Source organism: Pteronotus mesoamericanus, unplaced genomic scaffold (assembly GCF_021234165.1).
Source record: "Pteronotus mesoamericanus isolate MK-2021 breed Mesoamerican mustached bat unplaced genomic scaffold, CSHL_Meso_final contig_25, whole genome shotgun sequence".
Classification (NCBI taxonomy): domain Eukaryota; kingdom Metazoa; phylum Chordata; class Mammalia; order Chiroptera; family Mormoopidae; genus Pteronotus; species Pteronotus mesoamericanus.
In genome coordinates, this window is record NW_026555105.1 from 4,432,068 (window position 1) to 4,460,009 (window position 27,942).

The 27,942-nt window shown below is 47.6% G+C and overlaps 1 long non-coding RNA gene across 1 annotated transcript; it reads right to left on the minus strand.

The window, feature by feature from the left end:
- Nucleotides 1-3,857: 3,857 nt before the first annotated feature.
- Nucleotides 3,858-27,942, minus strand: LOC129070419 (uncharacterized). Its single transcript, XR_008529132.1, has 3 exons — nucleotides 27,871-27,942; nucleotides 4,631-4,707; nucleotides 3,858-4,207 (listed from the first exon to the last, which is right to left on the minus strand). It is a non-coding gene; the product is annotated as an uncharacterized LOC129070419 (long non-coding RNA).

The following is a 27,942-nucleotide window of genomic DNA, read 5'->3' on the forward strand; positions in this document are numbered from 1 at the left end:
CTCTATTTCTTAAACATCACCTGCCTACACTTTGGCACCTGCCATCTTCCTCCTGGTATCTTCCTCTGTCTCTCTTCCTCCTCCCCTCTGCACCAGGCAGAGCCCCAACCACGCTTCCTGCAGGAAGTCTTCCTTGATGACCAAGATCTTCCCCGGAAGCTGACCCCAGGACCCAGGTTCACCAGAGAAGTGATTCCTGGGGACACCCATGGGGCAATGAGGGAAACAGGACAGGGGCAGGACAGGAGCCAGAGGAGGGTGCCGTTGGTGGAAGTTCCCGCCCCCCCGGGTCCTTGTTGCTTTACAGGGCAGCACCCAGGGCATGGTGCGCTCTCCTCGGCTGCACCTGGGGGCGTGAAGTCCCAGGGGCTCTAGCTCTTGGTCTGTCCATGCCAAATAGCCACGGCAGCCAAGGGGCTGTGGGGGGCGGGGCTGGCTTCTAACAGGTGCCAGCTGTTAGAAGCAAAGCATCAGAAGCTGGGGGCAGGGCGCCCCAATGGGCAAAGGGTCAAGGGCATCTTGGGAACCAAGAAGGGTGTCAGCTACCCCTCGCTTCTCTGAGCATGTGGCCCAGAATGGACACTGACTCACAAGGTTGTAACCATGATAACAACTAACTACCACCTACTGGCTGCTCTGCACCAGACGCCCTGCGCACAGCTGAGACACACGAACGCACAAATCCTCACACCTCCCCCCCATCGCACAGTGGGGATTATAATTCTCCCCATTTCACACCTGAGGAAACAGGCTCGTTGGTCTCCAGGTCTCCAGGTCTATGTTCTGCCTCCCACAGCAGGTCCCTCTCCTTCCTAATTCCCATGATGGCACATTGACGTGATTATGTGACTGATGCGTGCCACCCACATGCACACTACACACACACACACACACACACACATATTTTTGATGAAGACAGGGACATATTTGCCCCTGTATCCATGATACCTGGCCTTGGGCTCATAACTGGCTCTCAGTAAACATGTTTCTTCACCTAATTGCCCTTCTTGGTAACGTTCACGAAAGCCCTTTGCCCTGGCTGGTACCTCGCACTGCCTACCTTCCTTCAGGGGTTTAATTCCTCCACTGCCTGATCCAGTGCCAGGCGAGCAGGACCTACTTCCTTACAGGGCCAATAATAACATGGAGACATCTTCCAAGGATTGAAGGATATATGTGAAGTATGGTTCATATAACGTTAATATATAGGCTATTATAACACGATGAAGCTTACTATTGACACGTAGCATGTAAGTAAGTGTGAAATATAATAATACAATGCATAATAACCTCGATCTGGTATATGTAACTTTTTCCCCCCAAAGGCTTCCATGAGTCAGACCTACTTCAAATACCCCAGCTCACCTGTCCTGCACAACAATTGTGCTGCTTCACTCACTGTGTGTGTCAACTTGGCCAAATGCCAGGGCCAGTTGTGTGACACTTTCCAGGACCTTGACCAAACAATTCCTCACCCAGCCCTGCCAGGGGCCTTCCCTGGCTTCCCAGAGGCTGGGAGCAGGCAAATACCTCACTCAGGAAGCACAATAAGCAGAGACCTTAGCCTCAAACCCCAACCTCCCTCACTCCAAGCCCCTGTTCCTTCCCGTACGTACACTTTGTGGCCAGTCTGTTCAACTGCCCGCAAGTGCTTAGGATGAGTCTGTTGAACAACCCTGGCTGAGAGCCAAAGCTCCGTTTATGATTCGATGTAATTTGTTGAGCTTTCCCTAATCTCCTGGGTTGAACGTTGATCCAAATGACTTAATCACTTATTGCTGTCCATGACTGTTCTGCCCTGCAAACCTCCCTTTATCAGCAAAAAAATTATTTGCAGAATCCTTAATCATCAGGGTGCTGCGCACCTGGGGCTTCTGGGCAGCATTGGCTCCCAAGGACCGAAGCTTTAGAATTAATTACAGGATTTGTATAGTGGACCCATTTTCCTTCCAAATTCATTTCTGCTTTTGTGAAAATGAGTGTGAGATACTTTCTACACATGCTGACCAGCAAGGTGAGGTGAGGGGGAGAAAGAGTTTGGAGAGTTAAAACTAAAATTAAGTCAAGAGTTGATAGCACCCACTTGAATGATAAGTGCATTGTAATTTCTTTTCATTTCATTTTTTTAATCCTCATTGGTGGACATTTTTTTTTCATTGCTTTTAGAGAAAGAGGAAGGGAGAGAGGGAGAGAGAAAGAGGGAGAGAGAAAGAGAGAGAAGCATCGATTGGTTGCCTTCTCGTGCACATCCCCGCTGGGGGCTGACCCTGCAACCTGGGTTATGTGCCCTGACAGGGAATTGAATCTGTGACCTTTCGGGCTATGGGATGATTCTCCAATCACTGAGCCACACCAGTCAGGCCTGATGTGTCTTTTTTTTAATAATGTGATTTCCTCCTTTAGTTCATTTATTGTTGACTCTTCTTTATTTATAATTTTCCCTGATCTCTTTACACCAGGCGACACCTGTCGGAGGCCAGCGTGTTCTCTGGTGTGTGCCAACACCAGCTGATTGGTGGCGGCTGCCTGAAAGACAGCGTTGAGAAGGGTTCTAAAGCTGAGTCCAGACACAGCAGGAAGCGATCATAACTTGCTGGCAGGGCCTGCCAACAGCCTGGCATACATATTCGCTCACCCCTAGACACAATAGCTTCTGAACGCCAAACTTACAGATTTGTAATGAGAATAGCTTACATTTATCAAGCGCTGCGTGCTTGGCACTGTATTAAGTATATTACACTGATTTTTCCCCTTAGTGTTTTTATTAAGGGTGCATAAGTACCCCTGGCACTATATGTGCAAGATGAATTTTGCAAACAAATAATTTTCATTCCTGATAATGTGTGTGTGTTTATAGTTATCTTCTGGTAGTACTAGTTCTTTTTAAATTTTTACTGCTATTATGAAACTTGCTTTCTAAATCAGTTGATTTACATTGAAAGGGGAGATTATGGTAAGTGAATGATATTTCAGGGGGCAGACAAATTAGGCACCCATCATGAACATGGCACAGGAATGGCTGGACATTGGACACCGCCGAAATTTAATAACCCTGTGAGGAAGGTGTGAGCAGGCTTTTCATTTTACAGTTGAAGACACCGAGGCTTGCAGATGAGTAAGAGGCTTAAGTTCATGGAGCTAGTGTGTGATACAGCCAGGATTTGAACCCAAGAAGTCTGGCTGTGGAGATTGGACACTGTGGATGTTCCTCACTGCCTGGTAGGCATATCTGGGTGTAACCGCCTTCCCCTTCAGCACAGGCAAGGCCTGTAACTGGCTTCTACCCAATAGAATATGTCAAAGGTGATGGGATGTCACTCACTTGGTTATGTTAGAGACGACTGTAACATCGCTTTCCCAGGAGACTCTCTCCTTTGCTGGTTTTGATGAGTAAGCAGCTATGTTAGAGAGACCCCCATGGCAAGGGACTGAGGCCTCCTATTAGAAAGAAAAGTCCAAACAGGAACTGACTAAGTCTTGGGTTAGCCATCAGAACCAGCAACATGCATCAATTCATCCAATATCTATTAAATCCTTATCTATTAAAGCACATACTTATTAAGGATAAAGGAATTCTGTTGTCATATTCCAAGATTTGTTTCTTATTGTCACCTTGGAATTCTCTGTTCTTCACAGTGTAATTCACTAGGGGAACAGGCTCATCCCACCTTCCAAGCTTGGATTTATTAGTTTGTTGTTTTTTTTTTAACCCCTCAATTGTAGAAAATTATCTGAGATCATTGTTCTCAAATACGTTTGCAGTTTTAAATTCCAGGTACGTTTTAATGAGAGGAAAACCCCACAAATGGGTTATCTTACTTCTTGTTGAAAATGAATAAATGAAAGCAAGGAAGAAAACAGGAAAGCGATAATAAGAGAGACACTGATGTTTTTGAGACCCCAAGGAAGTGGGATTCTAGTTTTCATTAAATAACAGGCAGATTGTTCATTAAAATGAGAGATTAAAATCATAAGGCCACAAAGATGAGCTCAGGATTGGTTGCAGAGGTGCGTTGTTGGCCAGGTCCTACCTGCTGAGGCAGCAGAACAACACAGATATGTTGCCATCATGTTCGTAATGAGATTCCTGAGATGAATTCCTTCGTTTCTGTTTTTCTTACAGTTTCCGGAGAAAGGTGCTGAGTATGACTTCGGACAAGCATTCAGTCAGTCTGCCAAATCCTTGCAAGGTTCACTAGCAAGTGACCTGGGAAAAAATTCATATTAAGCCTTTAAAAGTCTACAAGTGCCGGAAGAGCTTAAAATAGTTAACTGATCAACCAGCCCTGAATGAACTTAGAATAAGCTTGTGTAGCATGTTCCTTGTAGGGACCAGAAAAAAAGAAGAAAAAAGCAGAAAACAACTTCATTTGAGGAAAGGACAATTCACTTGTGGAGGTTAACATCAAACTTCTTAGGAAATTAATGACTATGGTAGTAGCTATTCATGTTCTGGCAGATCTAATGAAATCACATTTTATCCCTAAATTCCTAAATAACTTTGATCAAGAAATCTTGGGAGCTTGCCCAGTTATACCAGTCTATTCAAATAAACTGGGTAACTTGTCTGTTCCTATTTGCAGAAGAATTTTGGATTATTGGCACCTTAAAATGGAGTTGTAACACTTACCCACAAAATTCCACAGGTGTGGAAATGACCGGCTCCATCATTTTCAGGGTTCAGTAGACAAAGAAAATGAAAGGCTCCTAGTTAAAAAAAAAAATTAAGACTTTCAAGAAGGGGCACAAAGAATCGCAGAGTAGCGGCACGGTGCAAGGCCCACCCCGGTGTGGGCCCCCGCGACCGACCCAGCCAGGCCCCACGCCCACGGAGCCGGTCTTGACAACGCAGGAAGATGTTTGACCACCATTCAGATCCTGGGTCGGTATAGGTAAGTTACATGTTTTCCTAGAAAATTTTCCATCTCATTTAGAGTTGTAAATGTATTGGCCCATAGTTGCTCAATGCATTCTCTTACAAATTTTGAAATATCTGCTATAATGGCAAGATTTTAAAGTCCTTATCATTATTTAGTCACTCGCTGTCTGGATCTCAACCAAAACCCTATATCTTTAATCTTTCAAAGGGCAAAGGCTTGGTTTTTCTCTTTCCCTTTCATTAATTGTTGCTTTCATTTCTATTATTTCTTACCTACTTTCTCTTCCTTTATTTTTTCCCCCTGATTTCTATAGCCCTGGATATTAAAAACAGGGCTGGTAATCTTTTCCTCCAAAAACCACTAGCTTAAGAAATGTACTTTTAGTTTCAAATTTTGGGGTTCACGTCATGTGAACTGGGCTGGCGAGTGGGAGATTATGTTATAAACCAAGACATCGATTCCAGCCTTCGCTGCTCACATCTGTGTCCTCACAAAAGGTGGCCCAGGTTCTAAATTGGGGCCAGCCCTTCAGGGGACACATGTACCTCACAATTTCTCGCCCTTGTGAATACCACCTTGGAGCAACATTTGCCTATGCATAGACACAAAATAACTAGATTTTTAAAAAGTAAACCTTTAAATGTGCTTGATGAAAGTTATTGAATTCACAGCCAGGGGTGATGAACTTCCACAGAAAACCCTTTATTTACAGAAACAGATGCCCAGCCTGTGGGCTGTAGGTGGCCAGTTTGGGTTTTTTTAAAGTATTACATTGAAACAGAATAAGCCTCACTCGCCTTACCCTCATCCCGGCTCTGCCAGGTGACAACGCCAAAAAGCACAGGGGGAGGAAGGCTGGGCCATCACGCAGTGACATCTGTCCAACCGCCCCTTGTAAATTACACGTTTCTAATTCTAATGTCAACAAAATGCCACAAGTCCATGTATCATGGGCTTTGGGAGTCCTTCCCAAATCTTCGGATGACAAAGATGTAGATAAAAATAGAGTTATTTGATTTGGAAAAAAAACAAAAACAAACCTTACCCATAGGACATAACTTTTATTTATTCAACAAACATTTATAGAGCTCTTACCCCCTGCCTGCCATGGCACTAAGCATTTTACAAGTTTATCTCATATAATCCCCATAGTAACTTTGCCCTCGATTTTAAAACTGGATGCAAAGAAATGTGACTTTGCTAGAGAGTGGCAGCTGTATCTAGGCTTCAAATCCAAGCCAGCCTACGGCTGAAGTTCCTAACTACTACCCAGTCAAATGGCTTGTAACTGTGTAAACTCATCAAGATGCCCCGTCCACCAAGAATCCGTCTCCTCACAAAATGAAAGAGAAATACCCTTCACCATCCCTCTTTTCCCCCTTGGAATACAGGAAGATGGCGTGAAACCGTGGCTTTAGAAAAAAAGGCACCTCTCTCAGTGACTGTTTGCTGCAGAAGAAGTTGCCAAAAAAAAAAAAAAAATAGGGCTTTTCAAAGAATTTCTATCACATAGTTTTCATGGGGCAGGAATGTCTGGGCAGCTCTGGTTCAGAATCTCTGATGAGGCTGAGATCCAGGTGTTGGTCAGCGTTCCAATTACCTGAGAGCCCAACTGTGGCCAGAGAACCTTGTCCCAAGATGCCTCCCATCTGGGACAGGCAAGTGGGGACTGTTAGTGGAGAGCCTTTGTTCCTCACTACACAGACGTCTCCATAGGCTGCTTGAATGTTCTCACAACACAGCTGGTGTCCCCTGGGGAGAGCAATCCAAGGGAGTCAAGACAGAAGCCACGTTTCCTTCTAGGACCTCAGCTTGCAAGTAACACGTGCCATTTCTGCAACATCTTATGGGTTACGCAGGCCTGCCTGCTGGCACAGGAGCGGACTACGCAGGGGCTCGCGTGCTGGAAGAAGAGAATCCTTGGGAGATGCCTTGAAGGCTGCTACCCCTGTGCTCTGCATAGAGAAGCTGTAACAGTAACTACCATTTACTAAAGGGCTTATATGTGTCCAGAACATGCACAGCACTCTGCACGTGTTACTTCGTTTTAAATGCACAGCAACAGCAACCACTTGTTACTATTATCGAACCCAGGATACAAATGAATACCCAGATTGGGATAAATTAAGAACCTTGTGTGAAGTCATCTGCCTGGTAAGGGAGAGCCTAGGCACGGATCTAGGGTTTGATTGTAAAGCCAAGGGTCTTAAAAGCTCTATTTTATCGCTTGATTTGATATGAATTTTTTTTTTAACAAAGTTATCCAGACCAACCCTAGCAGATCAACATGTCTCACCTTCCACAGTCAGTGACATTTAGGGAAAAATAATTCTCTGTTGTGGGGGTGCTGTGGAATATTTAGTAGCACCCCTGGTTTCTACCTGCTGGATGCCCACAGCACCCTCTTTCAGTTGTGACAAACCAGAGATGTCACCAGACATTGTCACTGTCCCCAGGGGGAAGAAATCACCCCATTTGAGAACTACTGTTCTCTCACTAGCTACTTCTCACTAGAACTGTTCTCTGTTGAGATTCCATTTAAATATAGTGCAAAAGGTCAAGCATTAGAGGCAAATTCCATTCCTTACAACGAGAATTTTAGAAGGAGTACGCATTCATTCCACATTTATTGTCTCCCTGGATACTTGTACACACAACTTTTAAAATGCCCACACTGGGTCACGACCTTTCCAAGAGATGTGGGAACGAGCTATTAATTGTTGGAGGTGAACGTCTTCACTACGGATCAGCTAAGGAACAAGGAACTGGCTTGTCGGGCCAGATTAGGCTGAGCAAACTATGAACCCCGGGAGCAACTGAGTTAATTGTAGCAAAAGGTACGGTGTCTTGAATGCATTCCATTTATCCAATTCAGAAGGGATTTTATCCATCTTTGAAGCAAAGTTTAGGGGATATGTGAATTTCCATGCCAGTGTTGAAATTGCTTTGGGACTCTATGCGTCATTAATGTATTTACCATGCAATGCAAACAGTTCGCATGGGTCTTGTACCAGCAGTCAGAAAAATGACTTGTGATCATGACTGCTCATACCACGTTGTCAGTAATTCAGTTCTAGACAACGGCTTTGGGAAACATGTTTGTCTCAACAAGTTAATTTTACCTGTTATTGAACAATAAGGCAGCTGATTAACTGGATACAAATGGTATAGAGGGAAAAAAATCAGGATTTTTTTTCCCTCTGCCCACCATTAATATGAATCATTTGAATATATAGATGGAAATCTCTGAGAGTTCTAGCAATATCTGGCAACTTGCGGAAAGGTAAGCCATCAAACAGAATGATAAGGATAACGTGCTTAGTCTAGCTGTTAACTGAAGTTTTGAGTATCGTGAGAACTGAGGTTCAGGCAACCTTGTTCTGAACTGCTTTGCCAGAACCTAGCCTAGTAACCGGCCCGTAGAAAGTGCTCAAAACCTCTGTTTTGATGTAAAATAAATGAATGACATTGAAAAATCTGTTACCTTCATTTCCTAGATGACTCACAAGAAATAAAATTCTGGAATGGACTGGAAATCCTGTTTCTTATCCTCCGCCATGTTCCAAATAATCTTTTAACACCTTTTGATATAAATGCCTGACTCACTAGCTCATCCTTTGACTCTGAGAGGTGGTTAGCTTTTGCACTGGGGTTGAACTTAGGTGCCCCTGTCGAACTGGCCCAAGGCTTGACTCACAGGTCCTCTGAGAACGAATATGGAGCCTGCCAAGTTGTATCATATTGTGTCATACAGAGGGGAGTTTTTATTCTGGCATCCTAAATATGCATTGCCAGGGTCTGTTAAGATCACCAGGTTCGCCTCCCCGCCAATCCAACCTGACTGCGCACTGGACTCCCCGCAAGGCATTACCGTATCCCCAAATGTTATAAAGTGCTTCAAGGAGGAGCCGTATTCTGTAGAAATAAAAAAAAGGAATAAGAACCATAGCTGAGAACATAGGCTAAGGATCTGTATGCCAATCATCATGGCTAAGTTTGTTATAACATTATTTCGCTGTGATCTTCATGTCAATCGTGACCTATGATATAGGATTATCTCCATTTTCCAGATGAAAAGAGAGAAGCTTAGAGAGGTTAAACAATGTGCCACAGGTCGCAGAGCTCGTGGGTGGTACACCTGGTCTTGGAACTCCATATCCTTTTTGACTCCAGAGCATTGGCTTACAACTGCCATGATTTATGTCTTCAAATGAGTATTTGAAAACAAAGGAAAAAACACATCACATAAGTTTGAGTCCATATCTAAAGGAGATGGAAAGACCTTTCTGTGGTCCCTTCCTCTTCCACAAAGAGCAGTGAGGACTTGTGTGGTCAGCAGTGCTGTAAAACAGCACCATGTGGTTTCCAAGGCTAGATCCTAAAAGTCTCTATGAGCTATCATGACATTCACCTTGCACTCTCTGGGATCACCCTCTCTGGGAAAGCCAGCCACGGTGTCACGAGGATGCTCAGGAAGGCCTCTGGAGAGGTCCATGTGACAAGGTACTGGTCTTCCTGTCAACAGCCTGGACTGACTACCATTCGTTCAGGTGAGTGAGTCAGTCTGCACGTGAATCCTGCCGCCCAGGTCAAGCCTTCAGGTAACTGGAGTGCGGGAGGAACGCCTGCGCCGCCATCGCATTGGAAGCCCCAGCCACGCCTGCCCAACGACACCGTCCTTGGATCCCTGATCAGCCCGTACTGTGTGACATGAAAATGCTGCCTGCTGCAAGCCACCGCATGTCTGTGTCCTCTGTTAGCCAACAGATAACTCACACGACGGGAACGGGCGTGCTCAAGGGAGCGATGACAGTGACGAACCGTGGAACCTGAGACGGACGAGGAGGGAAGTGAAGAAATGTAGGGAGTATGGGACTAGTTGGATGGATAGCACTGAATAAAGGGACAGCGCCTCACCCTGGTCCACACAACCGGCCCGGGCGCTCTCCGGCCTGGCCTCTTGGGCTTCCTCACCCCCTGAGCACACGCGGACTCTGTTGGCGCTATTGCTGTTGTTGCTCCAGTAAACCAAGCCCAGAGACACTCCCCCTCTAGGTCACTACACTGCCGGCTTCTTCTCATTCTTCAGGCCGCCACCTAAAATCACCTCTTCAGAGAGCCCTATCTCCTCCCCTCTAACGGTGCCACCTTCCAGGCCACTCTCTCTGAGGCCCTTCCCGTTCCTTTGTGCTGTCTAAAATCAGTTTGTTCCTCTACTTATCGCCTCAACAAGGATATGAGAGGAAAGGAGCCTTATCTATTTCGCTCACTGCTGTGTTGTTCCAGCATCTCAAACCAGCAATTTTCAGCCTCTTTCATCGCATGGCATGTAAACTAATTACTACAAGTCTGTGGCACACCAAAAAATATATTTTTTGCCTATCTGACCAAAAAAGGAGGTATAATTTTGATTCATTCACACCCAACGGCTATTGCTGTGTTGACTGTTGTCATTTTTTTTTTTTAATTTGACAATCTAAGGGAAAGGAGGCCAGTGCCGCTGACTCAATGGTCAGGTAGTGCATGTTTTAAAAATTCTTGCAGCACACCGGTTGGAAGGCGACAGTGGGATCATCATAAAACCCCCTGAATGAATGGATGAATAAAACGAAGCCAAGAGACGGAATAGCTTGAATCCCAACTAAGACAAACAGTACAAAATACTGAGGACAAAGAAATGCCAGTTAGACAGTAACTGAGAACACCCAGGGAGCAACAACACCTTTAGCCTCAGAGGACTCGAACCAGCCACTCATGACTCACCCCCAGGAAAGAAGCCAAGCGCAACGGAACCAGGTCCAGGCGCCTGGGTGGGCATGGTACTTCGGCCGCATTTACAAGGGCTCAGGTGTGTCAAGGAGGTGGTGGGAAGGGCTCACCTGGACACGTCCAACTCTCCGTCCCCAAACCGTACCTAATCCCACCTCGGGAACTGCAGGGGCACACACCTGGAACCCCTCGTGGCTTCCGCGGCCCCCTGAATACGGCCCCATGGCGACATCGGTGTTGTCTGGGAGCCAGCACTCCAGTTCCACAGAACATGATGCAGCTTCAGAGGACACATCGCCAGAACATGAGTGAGCTTGTGCTCATTCCCACCACACGCTGCTGGACGTCTTGCCCTCACCAGGCGCGCTGAGCCTGGCGGTGCCGTGGTGCTGGCAAATAGAGCCACGGCGGCCTTACCCCCCTTACGAATTTACAGGCAGCCGACACGTCACACGGGGGCATTTCTCATCATTAAAGACCAAACCAGGGATAGTTTGGGTTTTATGCCCAACTACATGGTGCTCAATGCCTCGAATTGGGCAACTTTCTACTTCAAAGGGGGTGAAACCCAATTCCGTATCTATTTGAGCCACTGTCCCCTCAAAGTGGCTCTCAGATCTCTGCACATTGTAGGACCATTAAATACATGCTGGATATCTTAACCCAGCTAATACATTTCTGCTTCGAAAGGGAAACAGGTTTCCCTCTTTCTGAGGAAAGGCATATGTTTCTGCTTTGAAGTGATTACCGTAGCAACAGTAAATTCATCATCTTTGGGACATAGGTGATTAATAACCAAGAATTCTTAATAAGAGGTGGATTTGGTGCGGCCCTTTGGCATGGTATTTAGCCACTGGCAGCGTCGCTTCATGAAGGTTAAGCACAGCCTGGGGAAGGGAGCCGTGAGTCATCTGAACGATGTAGAAACTGAAAACAACAAACTCACACACAAAAGGATGGTTGAAGGAAATGAGGAAATACACCAACAATCATATTCTGCGAAGAGTTTTTCAATGTGTAGGGTGTTTTTCTTTTCTCCTTTTTTCCCCCTTTATCTTGGTTATTTTTTCCCTCTTACTACCACACATAGGTAGCCGTCACTTATCTACAAGGCTCTACCGGAAACCTTGGCTCCTTGTGAAAATGAGGAGCGGCCCTCCCACCCAGAAGACACAGTCCCGGGCAATTTCCCCACTTTCAAAATGGCCGCTGTGCTGCGGACGCCTCCTGCCTTTCACTGGGAAAAAGTAGCAAGTACATAACAGAGCCGCTCATGGTTTTGAGTAGAAGTTGAGGACCTTTGTGAGGCTGAGAAAGGTCCAAGGAGAGGACAACTGAGGAGCAGAGGAGGAAGGATGGGAGAGAAGAGAAAGAAGAGAAACATAGAAGGAAAGAGTAAAAAAATAGGAGAGATGCAGAGCAGGGAAGGACGCTCACCAGACAAAAGCAAAACAAAAAAGCCAAGGACGTTCGTGGGCTGAACGGGTGGATCCACTGACCGTGAGGAGCCCACGAAGCTATGGCTGAAGAGAAAACTCTTGAGAAAGGATGTCGTAGGTGGTCAACTTCTCTGGGCCCCATCGCCCAGATCCATCTGTCTGTCCATCTGTCTGTCTCTCCAACCAGATCTACCTCTGTCTCCTCTATTCCCGAGGGGCTGAGCTCCCCTGACCTCCCTGCTGTCTCGTGGCCAAATTTGGGCGCAGCCAACAGGAGCTCGGCACCAGCCAGAACGGGAAGTGAGAGAGGTCCGAGCGCCGCTCCTCTCCACGGCCCGGCCACGTGACGGCCACCGGCTGCATTTCCTCCCTTCACTGCCTCGGCTCACTGGGCATCTGCGAGAAATATGTCCTCTCTTGCCCTGTCAGGCTGCACCCCAAGTTCTGGCACAGGTGGTGTTCCAGAAAGAGCTCGCACATGAATGAAGGGAACAAAAGGGAGAAACGCTTGTTTCTGATAACCAAGGGGTGTACATCCTACCGCGGGGTTCCAACATGGACTCATTTTCCCTTGGGGGAAAAAAAATCAATGAATGCCCTTTCCTCCAGAGGCAGATAAAGGACATCACCGTGACACCCTCCGGCGCCCAGGGCGCCAGCTTGTTCCTTTTGTTTTAAGTGAAGGCGAAGCAGTCAACGAGACAAAAAAACTTGAAGTCCTAATACCATTTCTAGAAACGATCGCTAAGAAGAAAGAGATAATATTTGATGAGAAAAAAAAAAGACTGAAAAATAAAACTGAGGGATGGACTAGGACCCCAACCCAAAAGGTGCCCACTAGAAGCACTGCTGGCCAAGCTTCAGTGCGAGCCTAGGCCCCCTCCCTGAACCATGTGCACGGACCAGCTACGAACTCACTGATCGAGCCAAGGAAAGGAGCGACCTAGAGAGGGAAACCAGAAGTCTGGGAGCTCCCCAGCTGAGCATCTGATTGCCAGGACACATAAACCAAGGGTCTCCAGGCACGGAGGTAAGACAGGTGTCTCCTCCCACATGCTCTGGGGGGTGACAATGCCCCCGAGGTAAATTATGGCCCAGAAATCGCCACCCTCAACAGGGGCTGCGCTAATTACTGGGTGAACTCATCAGCAGCTCTGTGACCAGCACAAAATAAAAAATCTCAAGTGAGGAAAACAACGTCCTACTGGGGATAGGTCTAGAACTCCTCCTGAGCAGCCCAGCATTTACCATCTACTTTCCTGTTGGCTTCGTCCTCAACTAATACTGGATTGGAACAGCATCACAAATTTTGGAAGTTTATTATCCCCTGCTGGTAGATTTTGAGGAAGGTTAATAACAATAACCAATTAGTCCCTGGCCATGTAGCTCAGGTGGTTAGAGCACTGTCCCAATGTGCCAAGGTTGCAGGTTCAATTCCAGGTCAGGGCACACACAAGAATCAACCAATAAATGCGTTAATAAGTAGAACAACAAATTGATGCTTCTCTCTCTCTCCCTTCTTATCTCTATTCCCCTCTCTCGCTCTCTAAAATGAATGAATAAGATTTTTTTAAAAAAATGAACAATTAAAAATGGCCAATCAGCTGACAATAAGTGGTAGAAAAAAATAGAGGAAGGAGAAATTTGAAGGGAGGTCAGTTAGCCACTCTGGGAAACAATTCTGTAAAGGCTGCACCTCTCTGGGTTGAAGACTTTATGCGTCGGACGGAATAAGCCTCTAAAGACTTGAAAAGATTTCGATTTGACAGTAATGCCATTTCTCTTGCAGAAAAGGCTAATGATGTATCTTTGAGGCCTACTTCCCGGAGCCAGCGATCATGTGCATGACATTGGGGATTATGTCACGGAGGTCTTGTGCCCTTTCTTAAACACAGATTGGGATAATTACAGAGTATTACGGTATGTACGTGTCCTGAGACACCTCAAGTGACGGTTGTGCTGCATATAAATGCAGCTCCTCCAAGGAAATCCACACAAGTACATCGTGTCTGGTCTCAGAACATCCACATCCCTTCGCCCTTTCCTTCCCTCTCTCCTTCAGCGCACCTGGGCCAACTCTGGGCTATTCGCTTGGGGAGAGGAATTCACTCTTGACCTAAAGGTGAGAGGTTCACATGATAAAATATGCAAGGTGATGACATCACCCTTTTCAAAACATACCTAGAGCACATACCCCCGAGACCTTCTGGCAAACTGCTGGCAATCGGGTGCTATTTGGAAGACCTTCCCCCCTACCCTTCCTGCTCTGAGCGGTCTTTGACTTTCAGACAGATATTGGCAATCATTCAAACATACATCAATGTTTTCTGTGGCACAGAAATTGGAAGGTGCTGGTGGGCGCTCGTATTTCTCTTTGTCCTCCCTGTTTTTCCCCTTTATTTTTATTGTTGACACTATTCCAGATGTCCCCATTTCTGCCCTCTGCCCATCCCCACACTGTGGTCTGTGTCCATGAGTCATACATACATGTTCTTTGGTTAATCCCTTCAGCTTCTTTCAATGCTCAGTCTGCTCAAAACCCCATGCTGCTGACAATATGACCAAGACACATTTTTTTAAATATTGGTAAAGTAACACGTGGCCCTGTTTCCTCAAGCTTAAGATGTGTGGGCCACAAACTGTTAAAGTTTGGCTGACCAGCAATTTGAAAAAAAAAAAACAAAAACCCTCTCAATCTCTTTCTCCTTTGCTTTGATTCACATCTCTGGACTACTTATTTGTTAAGAGGGAAAAATCAAAATCACCCATCATACACTTTAATGCTAAAACTATAAAGCATATAACGCAATATCAGTAATCGAAAGCATCAAGTCAACAGGAGCCTGGACAGCGTGACGTATCAGAAAACCGGCTCGGGAGGAGGAAGCACATCCTCCCAGGGCAGCAAGCACTTTTGTCACTCCCATTTCACGGGGAAGGACAGCCAGGCACATGCAAAAGAAGCCTCCCTGAAGAGGAACCGGCGCTCAGACCCCAGAGGGTAATGACCACGGACCTCGACCACACCCTCAGGACCGACATTATCATGCCTTACTCCAAAAAAGCAGAGGGCTTATCAGAGGATGAATTAGAGGGTTTATTGAAAAATTACTATGTCCCCAGCCCTGTGCTTGGGGTAAATGGGAAGCCCAAGCAGACACGTTCCCTGCCCCATCGGTTCCCGGGCTGGTGGGTGAGAAGGACACCAAGCTGAAACGTCCTGGTCAGGACAGGGTGTGAAGTGCAGAGTGCGCTGAATGGGGCCTTCGTTCCAGGGAGAGGTGACAAGTCCTTGCCCCTTAAGAGCTGCTCCTACAGAGACAGGTGGCATTTCTAAGAGCATCTGCTCTGCCCAAATTCATGTTATTATTTAAAACTCCTCTCGGTTCCAGCTTTCCCTTTCAGGGTCTCAGTGCGCACGCGCGACCTCCTTTCGATTCCTTCTGTGCTGTCCAGATTTAATAGCGTTTTGGATTGGGCTTGTGAAGAGCAACTGATAGCAATTATGTTCACTTCGTTACGTCAGGTTTTTAAAAATAGGTCTTTTAATTAATTCCCAGAAATGAGTGGCCCATTTTTCATGGCAGCAGGTCCCTTGAGTTTGTGCCCTCAGTATTTAGTGAGCGCCTACCCTGTGAAGGATGGTCACATTCCGCTTCAAGACATAAGCCTAATCAAGGTCTTCAGACCCTCTCAGGGCTCTGCCCGGGCACTAAAATGCCAGAGACAAAACCAACAGTGTCTTCTTAACTGGCTCTTTGGCAAGAGACAACATGACTTCCCTTCCTGGTGAGGGCGCAGAAGGCTGCCTGTGAACCTGTTAACCTCCGCTCCCTCCCTCCATCTGGCCGAGTGACTCACAGGAGACCAGCCCTGTTCCTTTCTCCTAACTAGCTGGTGAGCCCGATAAACAGGCAGTTTGCCTTTGATGTCTCTAGACGCAGACATGATTCAGAAGGGCCCCCTCCGGAGCTTCTAAAAGGAGCGCTGAAAACTCAAGAGGGAAAGCTGCCTTCAAAGCGCCCCTGCTGCTCCGAGCTGGGGGACGGGCAGGAGCGGGGGTTGAGGGGGTGGGGGGGACCCGCTGGTCGGCCCCTCCCTTTGTCTCCCAGCAGGACTCACATGATGAATCACCAGCTGCAAAGATCCCGTGCTGTCCTTTCTAATAAACAAAGATAAAACTTTCAAGTCCACAGGTAGAGTTCCCTCCAACAACACCTGTTTACCTGTTTTTGTTGCCAGGATTCAGAAAAGACTGAAGGTATTATGGCAATAGGTAAAGTAGTTTGCATGCCCAAACACACCTGTCCGTGTCTCTTTCAAGCCTTTTCTACACCGAGGGTTTTTTCCCATTGCTTCTATAGAGAAAGGAAGGGGAGAGAGAGGGAGAAGGGTGGGGTAGGAGGTGGGAGAGAGGGAAAGAGAGAGAAACATAGATACATCAATTGGTTGTGTCCCTCTCATGCCCTGACTGGGGACTGAACCCTCAACCTAGGGGTGTGCCTGACCAGGAATTGAACCTGCAACGTCTTGGTGCATGGGACAACACTCCAACCAACTGACCCACCCAGCCAGGGCCCTTCCCTTGAGCCTTCCCCAAAAGATACTCTATTTCCCCACCAAGTCATTTCACAGAGAAGCCGTGCTTTATAGGGACACCGACAACTAGGGACATGGGTTTGTTTAGGTACCAACACGTTCACATTTAATAAGACAACCATTGTCTAGTGTTCAACCATTTCTCTCTCCCAACATGATGGGGTAAGTAGACTCAGGTTACACATTTTTGTCGTATTTACCCTGGTCATGGGCTGGGATGGAAGGAACAGGAGCTCTGGAAGTAGCTAGTTCTGCCTGTACCATTTAAAAGGTGGAAGCAAGCAACATGTAGAAACCTTAGCGGTGGAAATGTTAGCATTAGTAATGCTTACCACATATGGACTTCTCTTACGTGCCAGATACTGTGCTATAAGCTACATTTTTATATCATTTTATCTTTCTGAGGGATGTACTATTATACCCTATGTTTTGCAGAAAAGGAACAGAGGCAAACAGAAGTTTAGTAAGATGACAAGATAGTAAAGCTCAGAGCCGTGAAGTGAACTGCTGAGATTAGTCACACTATGTATCAGCTCACTATCCTGTGTCTTGAAAGGGTGTGTTGGGGCGGGGGGGGGGGGGGGGGGGAGGGAGAGGGTATAATTTGCAACTCAAATTTTAATAGATGAAAACTCAGATTTTTTATCCCATTACTTTATTATAATGTACTTTCTTATCTTAAACTGTTTGAAGAGCCATGGGTATTTTAGCACTTCTTTGAGAGATGACGTCTGTTTAATGATTTTTGTGATCAGTATCTTAAAGTAGACACATTTGTTCCTCGAAGAGGAAAAATTATAATAATCTGGGGAAATGGCCTCGCCTTCAATGAAGGGTTTAACCCGAAACTGAAGTTCATGGGTTTACGACTGGCTTCTGATTCACTTTCCCAGTTTGCATAAAAATCCGGGAGAGAGATGTATAATCAGGCTGGGTGCTCTGCTCCTGTTTTCTTGCCTTAAACATGCTCGAACGGAATCAGGAAGTAGAACCATTAGTGCATAAAAAACGGCCTTGGCCTCCCCAGCAGTGTCTTGCCCCAAATGCAGAGGTGGACGCTGTTCCAGCGGCTGCTTCGGGGAGTTGTATCGGGCCATTAAAGATTCACCAGATTGTATGTTTGCAATTCTATTTTTGGGCTCAGCTGAGCCAAAACGCTGCACCTTATGAACCCGGACTTTGAACATCCTCTCTCTAGTTTACTATAAAAAGAAGATTCTTTAATGAAAAATAGGGCTGGGGTGAGAGTTTAAATGTTCTCTAGTTCTGAACAGCTGTCCTAGTGGTTCCTGAATTTCTGGCTGAGCAAGCACAACCTGGCGAATGGCAGGGAGGAGACAAAGTAAAAAACTGTCTTTATGGAAGGTCCTTGTTCAGAATAAAGCGTGAAGGAAATCGTCACAGCGAAGGTTTCTGACTTTAAAGTAAACAGTGCTGCCTTGGAAGAGAAACCGCTTGACAGGAAGTGAGGGGAGAACGACATTGGCAGGAAACGTGGCGGTGGGGGGCGGGGCGGCGCTGAAAGGGTCTCTAAGGCAAGTCGCGAACTGCGGACCTCAGAAATCCTTTGCTTGACGTGCGTGGTCATCTCGCCCCTGACTTTTGAATTAGTCAACAACTTTTAAAAATCAGGAGGTTTCATCCTCAAAACTGGAATTTTCATTTCTCTTCAAAAGTTAGATCTGTCGAAAGCCCCTCCAGTTTGCCCCAGTGTCTCCACCATTCCCTATCGCCTCCCACCTGGTTTAGCTCACGCGTTTCAGTCCCTTGCCTTGCCCTCTATCTGGCTGGTTTTTTAGCATGAGCTTTGGGCAATGGGGAAGTGCTTCATTTAACTCCATTCCCCATTTTATTTACCTCCAAACGGGAAAAGAACTGGAAACGCAAAGGTCTCTTTAGCCACCTTCCGCTGTAAAATTCTACCGGAGAAGTTCCTCCCTGCACTCATGGGTCACCTCACTGGCAACAGTCGGAAGAGAAGCTCAACATTATTTTTCTGGGGATTTCTGGGTTTCAGAATTTCTCTAGAGTGCTGTGATTTGCATGTCTGAATTCTCTTTCTCTTATTTCACCCTCTTTTTTTTTTCTTTCCCCTAAAAAATCAAATATCAAAAATCTGTTTGCTGGATCCTGCTGGGTACCTCACACACCTTTGCCCTTTCTTTCTGATAACGTCCTCAGATTCCCAGACAGATGTTTCCTTCGAGAATGATGTGCCTCTCAACTGACTGAAAATTCCTTTTTTGCTTATGCAAGCTACACCCCCAAATGAATCCTCCAGCCTCACCCCGAAAAACATAGAGATTCCTGGTCTACAGATACTTCTCTGAACGCTACCAGGGCACCTACGAGACAGGTGGACACCAACTACAGACTTACTTTCCGATGGGAGCAGATCCTAAACCAGCCACCCTAGGCCTTATCCAGCCTTCAGACGTATTTTATTTGGTCAGTTTGTATTTTTTTCTATTTTTAAACACTGTAATCCATTGCTAACATTAAGACAATAAATGAGACCTTTCACATAAAACCCAGATTTCCAGCCACACTTTAAACCTGATGTGTCTAATGTGGGCCCACGCCCGCATTGGGCAAGAATTGGCCGGGCTGGGCAGGGCTGAGCTCCGACACCTGCCCCAGGCTCAGCCCGGCTCCCTTGCCCCCCTGCCCTCCCAGCTCCAGAGAGCATGGGACCTGATCTGCAAGCCCCCGTGTGGACCTGAAATGCCATCGCACTTTAAGGGCGCAATACAAATCTGGATTCTTATTAAACACCCACAACACTGAAGGAAAAGTGCATTCTAGCATTATTCCCATTTTATAGATGATAAATGGGGCTTGGGGACGTGAAGTCCATTGCCCAAGGCACGTTCTAGTGAGTGGATGCCAAGGTGTCTCTGACGCCAAAGTCCGTTCACTGAATCAAATTGTGATGCTCTGTTCTTTTTTTTTTCTTTTTTCTCTTCCTCCCTCCTCCCTCCCTCCCTCCCTCCGTCTCTGCCTCCCCTCCTTCCTAGAATAGTTTATAGAAATAGTGAATTGATTCAAAACAGTATTGGGATTCGGGCTTCTTTTCTAAGCTTAGAAAATCCGCCTATGTGTCAGCACGGAGCCCTCATTCCGCCCCCCCCCCACTCCCAACAACCACAGCTGTCCCCTGCAGAAGGGGCTCAGCTGCTCGCTGCTGCTGTGATTTCTGCTGCATCGTTTTCACACCTGACTTGCTGCGGTCCCTCCTGTCACCGTTCAAACCCTCTGCCACCAGCGCCTCCTTCTCCATTAGGCACAGTGCCTAGGGTCCACCACACTTTTAGGGGTCCCCCAAAATATCTTAATTTTAATTTATTTGAGAAGCAGAAGAAAAAGTAAGTAATAGCTATGGTAATGGTGAATCCAGCCTAGCTTGTATTTGTTGTTATGCCATTGCAGTCATTAAATAGAATTTTAATTTTTTTTTTAAATTGGAGGAAGTGGCCATGAAGGCAAAGTGCCTAGAGCTGGCACAGCATGACTGCTCCAAGCAAGGACGTTTGCAGCCCTTGTCTTAGCAGCGTTGCAACGCTTTTCTCAGAGTTTCTGCTGAGGCAGTAGGTTGGCCACACTTCGTGTGGAGACTAACAACACACTAACTTTGAAACCAGAGTTGGGTTAGAAGCCAGGCTCTGCAACCACCAAGCCTGTGACCTTGGACAAGTGACTCAACCTCCTCAGCTGCAAAAGGTGGATAAAACCGTCATCCCCTTTTAGCCGTGCTGGAGGAGGGAACAAGCTCGTATATACGTAAAGCACTAAGCACGGTAAGCACCATGGAAGTGTTGGGCCTTATGTGTATGCTATGTGCTCAGTGGGCATGGGCCCCCCTGCCAAGTTCACGTGGTGAAGCCCTAATCCCCAATGTGACGGTGTTTGGAGATGGAGCTTTCGGAGATCATTAGGGTTAGACGAGGTCACGAGGGTGGGGCCCCCCTGATGGGATTCGTGCCCTTGTTAGAGGAGATTAGAGAACTGACCCTCCTGGGCACAGGAGGACACAGGGACAAGGTGGCCACCTGCAAGCCAAGGAAAAGACCTTCGCCAGAACCCAGCCGCCTGGCACCCTGACCTCTGGCCTCCAGCTTCCGGAACCGGGAGACATCAGGTCTGTTGTTGAAGCCACCCCAGTCCCTGGTACTGTCAGCTGACTGAGACACATGTCCAAACACAAAAGAGTTTTCTTTAGCTGTTCGTCTTTGGTGGCAACTGCCTGGCACACGCCTGGCTCAAGAATTTGCAGCCTTGGCACCATTGATATTGCAGATCAGATGTGTTTTCATTGCTGTTATAGGGTCTGTCCTGGGTAATGTAGGGTGTTCAGCAGTCTCTCTGGTCTCTACCCTGTAGATTCCAGGAGCGCCCTCTTGTATCCCCAGTTGTAACAATCAAAAGGGTGTCCAGACATTGGCACATATTCCCTGAGGGGCAAAACCGCGCTGTTGAGAACTGCTCCTGAACACGTTTCCCGTCCTGACATATCTGGCCTCAGCAACTCGCATTGCTCAGTGCCCCGAGCACCCTGTTGTCTTTTACTTCCCGGGAGTCCGAAGAAAAGAAAAATTACTGCACGCATTAAATTGGCCCATGGTCCCACCTATTAGCAATGAGCATTCTCACTGAGATACAGTTTCATTGAAGCCTGTGTGGAGAAGCTTCCCTACCTTTTGCAGTGGTATTCGCCATTATTAAAAAGCAGTCTTCGTTAAGATCTTCATTCATGAATATGAAAGGGTGGGGTTTTAGGTGTTCCCCTACATGTTCCCACTGTCATGTAGGGTAAGAGACACTGAGGGGGAACCAGAAAATCGGCCGGCACCCCCCACTTCCTTCCCACTGCCAACACCAACAGACCTCCCTGTCTTTCAAGGCTTCCCAGTGTGTCCCCAGAGATAGCTCCCAATCTGCCTGCCTCAGGCGCTCAAACCCCAGCTGCTCGACATTTATCAAAACACTCAGCGAGTGAAACAGTGGTCCAGAGGGCCTGGGCTGCTCAGCTCGTGTATTGCCCCAGATACATTCTTTAAAAAAAAAAAAGACTGCAGACACACAATAGTAGGGTAGTTTTGGTCTCAATTCCCCAGTTGGAAAGATGAACAAATAGATAACCTTGCTTCCTGCTCTCAACCTTCCAATGGCTTCTCCATCGAACAGGAACAAGGTAATACCTACCCAGCAGGATGGTTGGGAGAGTTCAAAATAATTAGGCATGCAATTAGCTCAGGCCTTTGACTATGGCTGATCATCATGATAAGGGTAGCAATTGACAATAACCAATATTTACGAGCACTTACAACCTGCCAGACTCTGGTAACTGCTTTACATACAGGATGACACTTAGCTTTCACAGCAGCCCTGCCCGATGGGTGCTGCTACTGCCACGTTTTCTCTATGAGAACCAGAAACAGACTCCAAATGTTAAGTTTCCCAAGGTCACACGGTAATTCGGTGTCGGAGCCAGGATTTGAACCTAATGTTTGCCATCTTCACCAGGCTGATATTTAATGATTTCATGTTCATGGAAACTTTATGAAGTGGACACTATTAACAGCCCCATTTTACAGATGAGGAAACTGAGGATTTGGGTCCTGGTTTCCTAGGTCAGGAAGCGTCTTACCTGTTGCGCTTACACCATCTCGTTTAACCTTTGCAAACACTTTGGGGAAGAAGTTATCATCTCACATTATCGATTAGGACACTGAGTCTCAAAGGCACACCATGAATTCCTTCTGGGGACACAGTGTCGCAGAGTCCAATCTGGCTCTGGCTGACCATGGAGTTTGAGCCCTTAACTGTCACCCAGTGGCCTCCTTCCCTTGTCCCAATGGCCCAGATCTCAAGTGGCCACTTCTCTCCCTCTTCCTTGCCTCTTTGTCCCATAAATCCAAAAAGATTAAGAACGTTGAGATCCGGCCCGGACTGGGACTAAACTTTAATCCCAGGCACTCATTTAAAGGTCAGTGCCAGCCGGCACCGAGAGGCTGGGGGTCTGCCATTGCTTGCCAGCTGAACTCCGTCGCCCGCCCCCCGCCCCCCGCCCCCGCCCCGACTCACGGTGAAGTCATCCAGGGCTTCACATGGTGCGAAACCGAATCCGAGACCTTTTCTCACAGCCCTCTTGGCCAGGCAAACAATTCACAACTGCTCTCTCACCCAATACCTAGAAAACTAAGGAAGAATCATGGTCCTGCATTTGAAGGCACTTTTGTGTGTTTGAATGAGCATCAGCGGTACCAGAATTGCTAAGAGATCGATCAGTTATATTTTAAAGTTTGCTTTGAAATTTGAATTGTTGTTTGTTTTTTCCCTAAAACTTAGAAGCACTCAGGAAGTTTCAGGGTGGACAAATGCTCAGACTCAGTGTGTAACACAGAGGGTCTGTTCAGAGAAGCAGAACCAGGACGGAGGGTAAAGAAAGGGGATTTGTTACAGGATTAGACACCAGGCAATCGCGGGGGCTGAGGGAAGAATCTCACGTTCTGTTGCTCCCGGTTCTGGAGCTGGGCCTGAACTCAGCAAAACAGGCTGCTAGGAAGATGGGCGTGAAGCAGGGACATGAACAAAACCTGAAACCTCCACGAGGTGCTACAACTTTGCTTCCCTGTTATCTCTGCTCTCAACGCTGCGTGTGGCCCATGGGAGCCAGTGACCCTCCGCACCAGGGATCTGCACACCTACCTGAACCAGGTTACAAAGACCAGCGGGAAGGGATCAGCAGGGGGCCTCAGGAGCCGCTGCCCCAGGCCAAGGAGCTGAGCCAGCAGACTGGCTGAGCTGCAGAAGGGCCAGCTCCGCACTGACCTCAGAGCACTTAAAAGCCACTGCCCTTCCCTTCCCTTCCCTCTCCTAAATCACATGCCAATATTTCCAGCAGGTAACCCCAATCTGAAAAAATAGAGGAAAGCAAATTTCAGGAAATGTCCTACCCGAGCTAAATTGGCACAGTGCGAACCCACCATCCATCAGATGAACGTCTCCACTTGAAAATTATTTAATAATTACAGAAGCCAATGGATTGTTTCACCCACCCATTCACTGGTTCATTTAGCAACTACCAAGCATCCCTTATTAGGCATGGGGGAGACAGGTGTGCAAAATGGGGTTCTGGTGCCCCTGGAGCCAACTTCTCTCAGCTGGATACCTCTGGTCACCCTGCCGCCCTCGGCCACAACCCCTCCCTCCTCCCTGAGTTCTCTACAAAATTGTCAAAGTGATGCTTTGCAAACATGGACGCTCTCAACCTCCTGGCGGTTTCACAGTCTGCTCAGGATAAAACCCAAAGTCCTGCCCATGGCCTGGAAACGCCCCCATGATCTGGCCCCGGCCCCTTCTCCCTTCTCAGCCCCCCACCCCCACCCCCACCGGCACCTTGCACTCCAGCCTCTCCCCTCCTCAGCCTCTGTGCTGCTCCTCAGCGGCACCGAGCAGATCCCTGCCACCAGGCCTGTGTGCTCCCTGTCCCCTCTGCCTGCCTGGATCACACCCCCCGCCCCAGCCTCAGAGTACTCCTCCTCACGCCATTTCAATCTCCACGCAGATGGCCAGTCCCGAGCCAGGTCCTCTCTGCCCCTGGCCGCGAGCCCTTGAGGACAACGTCTGCCCATCGGCTTCCGGTCTCTTCATGACGTTCATCGCTCCCTGACTCACTGTAGGTTTGTTTACGTGCTTGCCCTGGGTCTCCCCCACGGCAAAGGACGCCCCAGGAGGGGAGGGACTCTGCTTTATCTACAGCCACTTTGTCCCTGCCGAACTCTCTGTCCCATTTTCTTGGTTTGCATCCTTCACAGCACTTATCACAATCTGAATCGGCATACGGTTTATTCATAACACTTGCTGGCTGCCTGCCTCCCCCACAGCAAGCAAGCTGGGGGCAGGGGGTGGCCAAGTGCTAAGGCGGAGCTGGCCCACACTGGGCTCTCTCCTGTAACCGGGAAGAGGTGCCCTGCCAAGGAGACACGGACTCTACAGCAACCTTTAAGCTCAAGGAAGTTGAAAACCTTCTCCAGGGAACTGCATCTCAAAAACTTGGAAGCCGCACCTAAGCAAGCGATCAAAATCCACATCGCCAAGAAAGGGACCAGCTGACGTTGTGTGCTCCTGACGGGACTCCCTGAAAGGAACAGCACACCGCTCCGTCTTCCTGGAAGAACGTGCGACCTGAATTTAAAGGGGAGCAAGCAATCGCAGAACACACCCAAACGGAGTCAATCTGAAGGGCAGCGGCCCATGCCCTTCACAGCGGTCAATGTCGGAAGAGGCCAAGGGCCAGGGCATGATCCCGGGGTAAAGCGACGTAAAGAGACCCAACAGCGCGTGACTCTGGGTCAGAAAATGAATTGCTTTACATGGCAGTGGGGGTGGGGTGGGGCCACTTGGGGAGATCCCAATACGAGCTGTGCTAAAAATAGGACAATGCTAAATTTTCAGGGTTTGATAGTTGCACGTGCTTCTAAAAGAGAAGGCCGTTGCTCCTCGATGACATTTGCGGAGGCCTTTGGAGTGAAAGGGCGTGATGTCTGCAGTTTGCTCCCCAGGGGGTTTCGCAGGAAAATAATCTATGTATAGACTGCATTATTGTGTACCATAAAGATTACATAATACATAGTCTATATTACAAAGAAGGAGAGAGAAAGAAAATGTGGCAAAATGTTAATAATTCGAAGAATCTGGGTGAAAGGTAAACAGGTCTTCAACGACATAGGCTTTCCATGGTTTTGTAGTTTGAGATTTTCAGGATAGAAATTTGAAAAATATTTTTCAAAACACCCCAATGCGTGCCTGGATACAGGAAGTGCCGTGGAGACAGTAAATGCACCGTGGAATATTACCCCGCATTAAAAAGGAGGAAGCCGTGCACAGCCAGCCACATGGGCGAACGTTGAGGACATGATGCTAAGAGCAATCAGCCAGCCGCAGCAGGACAAAGACTGCACGGTCCACCTCTGTGAGGGTCCCAAAATAGTCAAACTCAGAAGCAAAGCACAGGATGGTGGTGACCAGGTGCGAGGCGGGGGAGGGGGGGGGGGAGGGGGGCCCACAGGGCACAGCCCGTTGGTAATAAACAGGTATAAAGTTTCAGATATGCAAGACGATTAAGTTCAAAAGAGCTGGAGACAACAATAGTCTACTGTGCACTAAATGATAATAAAAATTTTTTAAACTTTTTAAAACCCAACCCACCTGAAACGCATCCCCAGAGAAGAAATATTTTGTGTTTGCACCTGGCTTCCGTGGAACGTCCGTTCGTTATGGGAGACCAAAGCCCTCCGGGCCTTGGTGAGTCATTTCCCAGCGTGTATCAGTCTGTGGTTGGACATTTCACTTTTCCCAGTGGCGGAGTTGGGAACTCGCACAGTGCTATATACAGAGCTAGTTTCTTTAGATTTGATGTGCATGCTTTCACGTCCCGCCTCACTCCCATACACGCACACACAGAGCTGCCCGCCGGATTTGCCCCCGTTGGCACCGAGCTTATCCGTGAACTCAATGCCTCATCCGCCCCCCTCATCCACCTCACCTTCCCCTGGTGAAGTCACACTTTAACAGGAAAGCCACGCACCTCCTCGGCCTCTCTGAACCTTTGCCCTGTGGGTCAGCCATAGCTCCGCAGGCACCGACTCCCTCGCGAAGCCTTATCTCTGCTGTTGGTGCCCTGCCAGGTGACTGGGGTAAGGCAGGGACGCTGCTGATGGAGGCTTTTGTCCTTGCCACCCATGTCACCTCTGCGGCCCCTCTCCCTCGGTGGCCGCACGTGTGAAGGAGCCCATCGTCACGACAGCTCACAGAGCTCACACAGGCCAAGGGAAAGCCGTGTTAAATCATTAACCCCGACTCCGGCTTGCACTTTCTGACCTCTCGGCCGAACCCCAGCAGAAAACATGTTGTGACACTTGGCACTGAGATCTGTAAACCCTGGACCTCGCACAGAAGGGTCGTAGCAGGGAGAAGACACCGTCCCAAAAAGTGCATGTCTCAGCATAAGATGCTACAGGCATTGGAACTATGAAGTGGACAAACAAGAAAAGACAAATGAAAACGAACAAAACATGTAATAAAATACGATTTTTTTAAATTGTGAAATGCTTCAAGTATACAGAAAAGTATCCACTGTCCTGCTTTGCTGAATCTTAATATTGGTCATTGATGCCCTAGTACATTTATAAGATATAAAATAATACAGATAGAGTTGAATTGCTTTGATCTCTTTTTTTAAAAAAATCTAGTCTCATTCTTCCTTTGCCAGAAAGAACAGCTCTCCTGAACTCCTGATGTTGCCATTCGCTATTTCCAAACAGGTTTTATACAATTGCTATCTAGGAACATATTCCTAATCAATATTCACTGTCGTTTGTAGCTTTCACTTGGCCTATTGTCTTTGTGCAATTTGCTCATCATTTAACATTACGCTTGTGAGACCTTACCTTGCTGATCCTCAGAGCCCGGACTCACTTACTTTAACTTCAGTATAATATTCCCTCTAATGACTTTAGACCGATTGTGCACCATCTCACAACCCCTGCTCCCCACATTGCGTCCACGTCTCCTCGTGCGTGTGCGGGGCACCTCCGGGCCCCACGGGATCTCCGGGTCCCCGAGACGCATACCCTCGCCTGTTGCACACCTTGCCAAATTGCTCTCCCAAGTGGCTGCCGGATTTTGTGCTCCCACCGGTATTACACAAGCTCCTGCTGCTGTCCATTCCCAGTGCCCCGGAAAACAGAACAAACAAAAAAACAACTCGCATTTCTGACAGAGCACTCGCATCCTGATATGATAGTCCCCATCTGGTGAGCGCCGGCGAAACACTGAACTCAGTGACTTCGATCATTAACTCAATTCTTACAGCCTGCAGGCCATTGTCCCCATTTTGCAGAGGAGCTCACTGAGGTTTAATGAGCAAACCAGCAGAGTGAGCTGGCAACTGGCTTGGGGAGAGCTCTGGCCATTCTATGCACAGCCATAAACCCACTTCGCCTGTTTAATTAGTGACGCCTCTAGACGAGGCAAAGAGCTTTACAATTGCTTATTAGTTATTCTGCCAAAGCCAGGGGGGCGGGGAAGAGCTTCTAGAATTACAGGAGAGAGAAAAAGACTCCGGGGGAGTACGTCAAGTCGTCAAGTCGTGCAATTTCTTTGAGACTCAGATTCCTCACCTGCAAAGCAGCACCTGGCAGAGTGCTTGGCCCGTAATTGACCTACGGTGAGGGATAACTGTTTCTCCTTTT